Genomic DNA, 8,368 nt, shown 5'->3' on the forward strand with positions numbered 1-8,368 from the left:
ACTAGTAATCAGGAAATCCAAAATGCATTGAGATTGGAAAGTCTGCTGTTAGGGACCTCTCCAGGGTACTGAAGAGCAATGGTGTCACTCTGTAGATGAAGGTGTGTTTGATACAGATCATGGTCTTTGCAATCACTTGTTATGCATCAGCGTTGGACAATGACTAAAGAGGATAGAAGGAGAATTGATGGCTTTGAGCTGTGGTGCTGGAGAAGAGTATTGAATGTACCTGGGACTGCCAAGAAAACAAACAGATTCACCCTGGAGAGGGTTAAGCCAGGCTGCTCCTTGGAGGCAAGGTTTCTGGAGCTTTGTCTGACATACTTCGTCTGACATGTTGTAAGGAGAGACTGGTCTTTGGAGAAGGACATCATGCTTGAGAGGGTGGAGGGACAGCACAGGAGGGGGAGGTCTTTTATGAGGTGGATTGATTCAGTGACTGGGATAATCGGGATGGGTTTGTCAGAGGCAGTGAGATTGGCACAGGATAGAGCAGGGTTTAGGGCTGTTGTACATAGGGTCACTATGAGTTGCAAGTGACTCGACGGCACATAACACCAACACCAACAACATGACGTGGGACAGTCAATTGATGACTTCTCACATGCTCTGATAGAGTATCGTTTACAACATTTATAAATCTATAGTTATCAAGTCCTCGGATTCCAGGCTTAGTATCGTGACTGCTTCAGCATATAGAACATTAACGGCATGCAATGTTAGATTCACATTCACTAAAATCACACACAACATACTTAAATCAAATTCCAATGTTTTATTTTGAAATAAAAATTCAGCAGCTTGCTTGATGTGCATAGTATAAAAGCTTTAATATTGTTAGGTCTTAATTCTTGATTTGAGAAACTATTCATTGTTTAAGAACATACTTTTCTGGGTAAGTGTTTGAATAGGAACTGCAAATATTTTCACAAATATTTCTCTTTTTCTTGCTTCTAATATTAGCAGCCTTCTTTCAAATAGCACTTTCAAAGAACTTTGATGTATCAATATATTCAATCAACTTACGGTGTGTCTTGAAGTGTGGAAATATCTTTCTCTTGAAGATGAAGATTTTTATTTTTTCTTTATTTCACAGACAATTGAGTTCATCCCAAACTCATAATACCTCATGAATGGAAGAAAACATTGCTTAATTAGAGTATCCACACGATGAGCTGTGGATATAATTGTAATCCATAAGGGTTTCATTAGCTGATTTTTCAAAAGTATTTTAAAAGCCTTTCTTATTAGTTCATTCTAATTGAGAAACTTCTAATGTCTGTTCAGAATCACAGACACATGTAAGGTTTCACTAATAAGCAGGGGTGGTTGCCCACGAGGCTCACTGATTTGGAAACAAACCTCTTTATCCTGCTTGGGAGGCAAGAGTTCTGCCACTGAATCATCAGTGGTTTCATAAAAGTTATTGATTCATTCTTTATACTCAAAAAACAAGAAAAAATTTTCAATGACTGTATTAACTAATGCTGTACAGAGATAACTTGGGGTTGCTGTGAAGCTGAACACTGTGACACTAATGTGTCAAATACAATAATGGTGACCCATGGTGGACTGTGTTTGGTGGATTTCCCTGAATAAAACAAGCTTGGAAGTGGGAGTGGCATCTACTTCTGAAATAGCTTGCCTTTTGAACCCCTACGGACTTGGAAAAAAGATGAAAGTTATACAAATGTTCAGGTCTTTCTTTCATAAGGTTGCTCGATAGCACTTAACAACAACAACAACATATTAACTAATAAACATAACATTATTTAATTGAAATGTTTCCTTTGGCAAGATCCTAGTCTGTGTGCTCCTGAAATCAGAGACTGTTTTCCCTATTATTATTGTCTCCCTTGTGCCAACATCAATAGCAGGCTCACACTATCTGTTAATTATAACTTTTAAAAATGAATTAATTCTATTAAGTAAGTACAGGATAAAAAAAAACCCTCTCCTCTCTATTGTTTTAACCAATACTTATTAGGAACCAAATACATTTAATTGTGTAAATTAAAAAAGAGACCTCTTCAATATAGCCTAATGTAAATCTCCTGCTAGGTTCTGCCACAGTTAATACACTTTCATAGAAGTAAGACATTCTGTTATTAAGAATGAAAATTAGTCTAAATAACAAAGAGCAGAATCAGTATCAAATTTTATATCAACATTAAGGTCTTTGAATAATTATTTAACCTAGTTAAGCTTCTATTTTATTTAGCTGTATTACATTTATGTTATTTGATCCATTCAGATTTATGCATCTTGAGGGTAGAAGTAATAGTATTAAAAATTTATTTTACTTCTAAATGCCACAGTTCAAAACGTAGAATTGAGGACACAGGACATTGCCGGTAATAGCTTCCTCTTTACTGAATTATATTCCTTAAACTTAGGATTTCTTTAATTTATTTTTAAACTAAAAGTCCTTTGAGATAGAGCTAAATACTCAAATTATGAAGTGTCACATAGCCCACAAGTTAAATATTGATATAAATGATTGTACTTTTATTTTCATTTTTGTGTGTCCTGAGTCCATTACATTAACCTCGTGCCATGATGCATCATAAAAATAATCATTCAGTACTAGTAGTAGCAGCAGCAGCAGCATTAGTAGTAGTACTAGTAGTAGATAGTATGAATTTTCAAGAACACTATTATATATTCTATCTTCTCTGTTCCTCATCCACAAACAATAAAAAAAGAATGAAATAAGGAAGAAATAACCAAATTATAAATGATTTTATCTTTTAGACACAAAAGCAATGACTAAACACATTTGACTATCTTGGTTCCTTCTTCGATTCTCTTGGGTACTATAGAGGAATCCGACTGACTTTTGGATATTAATCTTATATCCTGCCACTCTACTAAATTGGTCTACTAACTCTAACAGGTTTTGTTTTGTTGTTGTTGTTGTTGAGTCTTTGGGGTTTTCTGTGTATACTATCATATCATCTGAATATCTTGATAGTTTAACCATCTCTTTGCCAGTCTAAATGCCTTTTATTTCCTGCTCTTATCGTATTGCCCTAGCAAGCACTTTCAATACAATATTGAATAGAAGTAGTGACAGTGGTCTCTTCTTTGTTTTTAGTCTTTCTCCATGGAGAATGAGGTTGGATCTTGGTTTTGCATATACTTTTCATTAAGTTGAAGAAATCATTTTCTATTCCAATTTTGCTGAATGTCTATATCAGGAAGGGGTGTTGGAGTATGTCAAATGCCTTTTCTGTACCAACAGCTAAGATGATATGGTTCTTGTTATTAATTTCATTAATATGGTGAATTAAATTATGTTTCTTAAACAGAATGATCCTTGCATACCTGCTATGGCCAATAGACACATGAAGAAATACTCAAAGTCATGGGCAATAAGAGAGATGAAAATCAAAACCACAATGGGATACCATCTTACTCCAGTAACAGTGACAAAGTTTAAAAGGGCAGCAAGTAATAAATGTTGGAAAGGATAGGAACTCTTACACATTGTTGATGGGGTTATAAAATTATACAACCACTCTTGAAGGCACTTTGGTGCTTCCTGAAAAAGCTGAACATAGACATTCCATATGACTCAGCTATTTCACGGCTTAGAATTTCACTGCTTAGAAAATGAGAACTGATGCACAAAAGGAGACTTAGACACCAATGTTCATAGCAGCATTATTAACTATCACAGAACATGGAAACAGCCTTGTTATCCAAACACAATCAACTGGATTGAGAAATTATGATACATTTACACAATGGAATACCATGCAGCATGTAGGAACAATGGTCTTGTAAATTATTACTTAAGTTGTGAGGAACTGGAAAGCATTATGCTGAGTGAATTAACTCAGGCCCAAAAAGATACATACTGTTTAAAACGTTTATTGTAGAATGAGTGTAAGGATCCAAGTGGGGGGAGGGTGGAAGCAGAGGGGTGAGAATGTGAGGGCAGAGGAAGTTAATCATGGGATTACACAATTTGATGGGTGAAGGGAGTGAGGAAAATGGGAAGGAAAAGTGTGGGAACAATGTATTCAAATTTGGTAAATAAGCTAGTATAAATAAAAAAAGAACAAAAATGAAAAAAACTCAATAGAAAAAACAAACAAAAAACAATTGATAAAATGTACTATATCGCTTCTAGTCAGTATTTTATTTTTTCTTCTGTATTATTGCAATTTTTTCAATATTTAGGGTCCTTAGTTTATCAGTCACAATTCATTGTCTTCATGAACATCTTCAATCAACAGCAAGGCATATTTAAATTGAATTAAGACCTTGAAAGTGAGTCTAAATATTAATCAGTTGATACTCTGCACAAAAATTAGTATTTTATTCTCCTGGATAGTAAGTATGATGGTTAATTTTATGTATTTGGCTACATTATAGTAGCTAGATGTTTGGCTAAATGTCAGTCTAGATTTTGCTAGGAAGATATTTTGTGAATAGTATTTATAGTAGTTGATTTACACAAAAGGACTTTGTTGTTTTTTGGTTATTTGTTTTTTTTTGTTTGTTTGTTTGTTTTAAATAATCTATATAGGACTCATCCAATTAGCTGACAACCTCGGCAATGAAAACTTAAGTTGCAAAGTAATTGAGGAATTTTGCCTCAAGACTGTAACACAGAAATTGTGCTTAGTTTTTAATCTGCCAAACTACCACACAGAATTTAGACTTAAAAGTGCAGCATCAATTCTTACATGAATTTCCAGACTGCTGTCTTCTCCCACAGATTCCACAGATTTTAGAACCACTAATTCTTATAATTCTTCTAGCCAATTAAATATATTTTTTTCTCTTAGTTTCTGTCTCACTTCTGTCTATCTAACCCTAGAGTCTATGTGTGGCATATAGGTGGATGTATATGCCTGGGTGTACATGAAACAACAACAAAGCACAAACAAACAAACCGAACAACCTTAAGTCAACCAAATAAACCCAACCTACTACCCTTAAATAAATTCTAGCACTTGGGAACTTTCTATTTGTCTTCCAAGGTAGTAAATATTTATCAGAACAGATTGTTTCAATTTTATTTGGCAGAGGGACTGCAGAATTTGAACCAGTGATATTTCAATCCAACATGAATTATACTATGCTCTTGTGTATGTATGTATGTATGTATGTATGTATGTATGTATGTATGTATGTACGTATGTGTGTATATTAGGTGCTTTTGAGATGATTATAACTCATAATGACATTATAAATGACAGAATAAAACCTGGACCTATCCTGTGCATCCCCATGCTATCTGCTATGTTCAAGCCCATTTTTCTCATTCACTGTGTTAACTAACCTCATTGATAATTTCCTTTCTATCATTGACTCTCTGCTTTTCCAAGCATGATATCTCCTTCTAAAGATTTGTACCTGTTTACAACATTTCCAAAACAGGTAGAATGAAATTTCACCATCCGTGTCTTTAAAGAGCACTTTGGTTGCATTTCCTCCAAGACAGATTTGTTTGTTCTTTGGCAGTCTATTCAATATACTTCACCAACACCACAATTCAAAAACGTAAGTTACTCTCTGGTCTTCCTTATACACTTTCTGAAATTCACATGCATATGAAGCAATTGCAAATACCTTGATTGGGTCACACAGTTTAGTTTTTAAATTAACATCCTTGCTTTTTAGCACTTTAAAGATGTCCTTACCACAATACTTTGCCAATGCAAAAAACTTTTGGTTTCTTAACTGCTGTCTGCAGGATTTTTTGTAAATAAAAAGAAATGTAATATTTGAAAATTTGACATTTTTTTGCTATCTATAATGATGCTGCCTATTGCTAGTAGTCAGGACTTTTTTTTTTTTTGAGATGCAATCCGTGTTAAAAATTGTAGACATTTTGTGATCTCTGCTAGTGCTTCATTTTCTTCAATTTATTCATTTAATGTATGTCATATGGATCACTTCTTCATATGGTTCAAATGGTCAAAGTATTTACTCTGTCTATATATTGAGGCTTGGAAGCAGGAGTGACATCCACTTCCGTAATAGCTTGCCTCTGGAAATCCTATGAACCTGGAGAGAGGATGAAAGACACCCAAGTGTCAAGGACTCTCCTTTATTGGGTCGCTATGAGTCTCCTGCGACTCGATGGCAATAACAATGACAACAACAACAACAACAACAACAACATATATTGAGGAGGTATGGAGAAAAAAAAATACAATCCTGACACATTCTCTTATTCTGGTCAAAGGATTGCTTCTTTGTCTATATAGAGGGTTCTCTGGAGTACAAGTAAGTGTTATAGAATTTCTTTTCTTAGCAATATTATCTGTAGTTAGTTATTACAAATTACAGCTGCCTGCCTTTGCACATTAAAAGAAAAACACAAGAAAATATCTTTATGGTGTTCTCTGCCTCTAAGATTCACCTTGAATCATCAATTTTATTCTTTGTTTTACATACTACCCTTACTCCAATTTCAATTTTGGCTGTTCTCTGTTGATGTATTGCCTGAGATGTTTTGTTGTTTTGTTTTGTGGATTTTGGGGTTTTTTTTTTATTACATTCAACAAGATTTTACTTGTGTGTTATAGTAATGGCATTATTTGGAAACTTCCATCTGATAAAATACACAGGAATAATGTTGACTGTATTTATGTAAAAACAAAGTGAAGAAACTCAATATCAGTAGTTAAAACAAGACTAGGACACAATTGTGGATCATATAATCAATTATTCATACATAATTATAAATTGAAGTTGGAAAAAAATCCAATTGTCAAATTATGACCTTTGGTTTATCCACTTGAATTTAAAAAAAATTCAAGAAAGGACTTAATTCCCTGAATATTAATTACTAAAACCAGCTGAGCTATAGAATAGCATCAAGGACATCATCCATGAAGAGAGGGGAAAAAAATCACTAAAAAGATAGAAAAGAAGGAAGTGATCAAAGTGTATGGTGGAAGAAACTCTGAAACTTGCACTAGAATGTAGAGAATCCCCCCAAAAGGGAAGAAATACAGAACTATAAGAACTTTCAAAAAGAGTAGAAAATGAGACATGGGGCAAATGGCCCTGAGCTGCTCTCAGAAAGGACTGGAGGGAGAGAGTATAGCACAGTTCCTTCATTCCCCAGACAGAAAGCAGATAAAGAGCCAGTATTCCAGCCCCATGATGCCTCTAGAATCACACTAACAGCTAAAGGTTCCTTTGTTCAATGTTGACTCACAGATTTGCTCACAAATGTGGTATTATATAATGGGGATTATCAAGCAAAGAAATTGGAGAGTGGTGGAGGCAAAAAATATCACCCAGTGAAAAATAAGGCTTCAGTCCACTGTTTCCAAAGCACAATTCCTCAGTTAGTCCAGACTCCAATTTCAGTTTAGAAACACAATTGAAGAAGCCTATGGTTTCGTCAATCATCCAACAAGATTTGCCTTAGAGCATTCTTAAGTCAGCTTGTCTTTAATTATTAGCAAGCACAGAAAAATCTTTAAATATGGTCTTTCTCTCAGGGCTCCTCTGGTTACACCTTGCCGTACTTTGTCCAAAGTAATGTAACAGTCTCTCTGTCACCATCACGAGGGTCTCACCATCAGTGTCTCACTATCACCTTGGTCTTCCTTGAGAGTCCCTCAAGTCTTATCACTCAGTATGGGAAGCACTCCCTCTTTTCTCCTAATCCTACAGCTGTTGATGATTTGTTAGACCACATGTCTGCAGTTAAGGTAATTGGAAACAAGAGGGAGCTAAGGTAATGGCTAAAAAAAGCCATCCTTAGGCTAAAACCACAGAGGTAAACAGGTAATTTTTAATAGGCAGGATTAGAAGACAGAGCAAAGTAGTATCATAATATTCCCAAAAGCTAGAGTTATAAAATAAAAAAGGGGAGAATACTTTCAGCACTAAAGTAAAATTCAAATTTTGAATTGCAATACTGAAATATTTGTGGGCAAAATATTGACTGATGAAGGAAGCATCAAACGATGATGAAACTTCTGGAAAACAAAAATGAATTGGGAAATATAAGATTCCTTTATCTCAAAACCTACTACACAATTATGATAACCAAAAGAGCATGGTACCAGCACAATGTCTGGCATGTAGAATAATGGAGCAGAATTTGGAACCCAGAAATGGGACCATCTATCTATGCTCAAATGATATTTGACAAGGAAACAAAACTTATCAAATGGGGAAACAACAATCTCTTTAACAAGTGATACTAAAACCAGAATACTACTACCTGTAGAAAGCTAAAATAATATCCACTTCTTGCACCATACACAAAAATAAACTCAAAGTGCATCAGAAACCTGGGAGGAAAGCCCAAAATAATAAAGATAATAAAAGGCAAAATGGGACTATGCTTAGGCCTAGATTATGATGTAAAGAGGTTGACAACACA

Source organism: Elephantulus edwardii, unplaced genomic scaffold (genome assembly GCF_000299155.1).
Source record: "Elephantulus edwardii isolate Elephantulus edwardi_28Jun2011 unplaced genomic scaffold, EleEdw1.0 scaffold00085, whole genome shotgun sequence".
Classification (NCBI taxonomy): domain Eukaryota; kingdom Metazoa; phylum Chordata; class Mammalia; order Macroscelidea; family Macroscelididae; genus Elephantulus; species Elephantulus edwardii.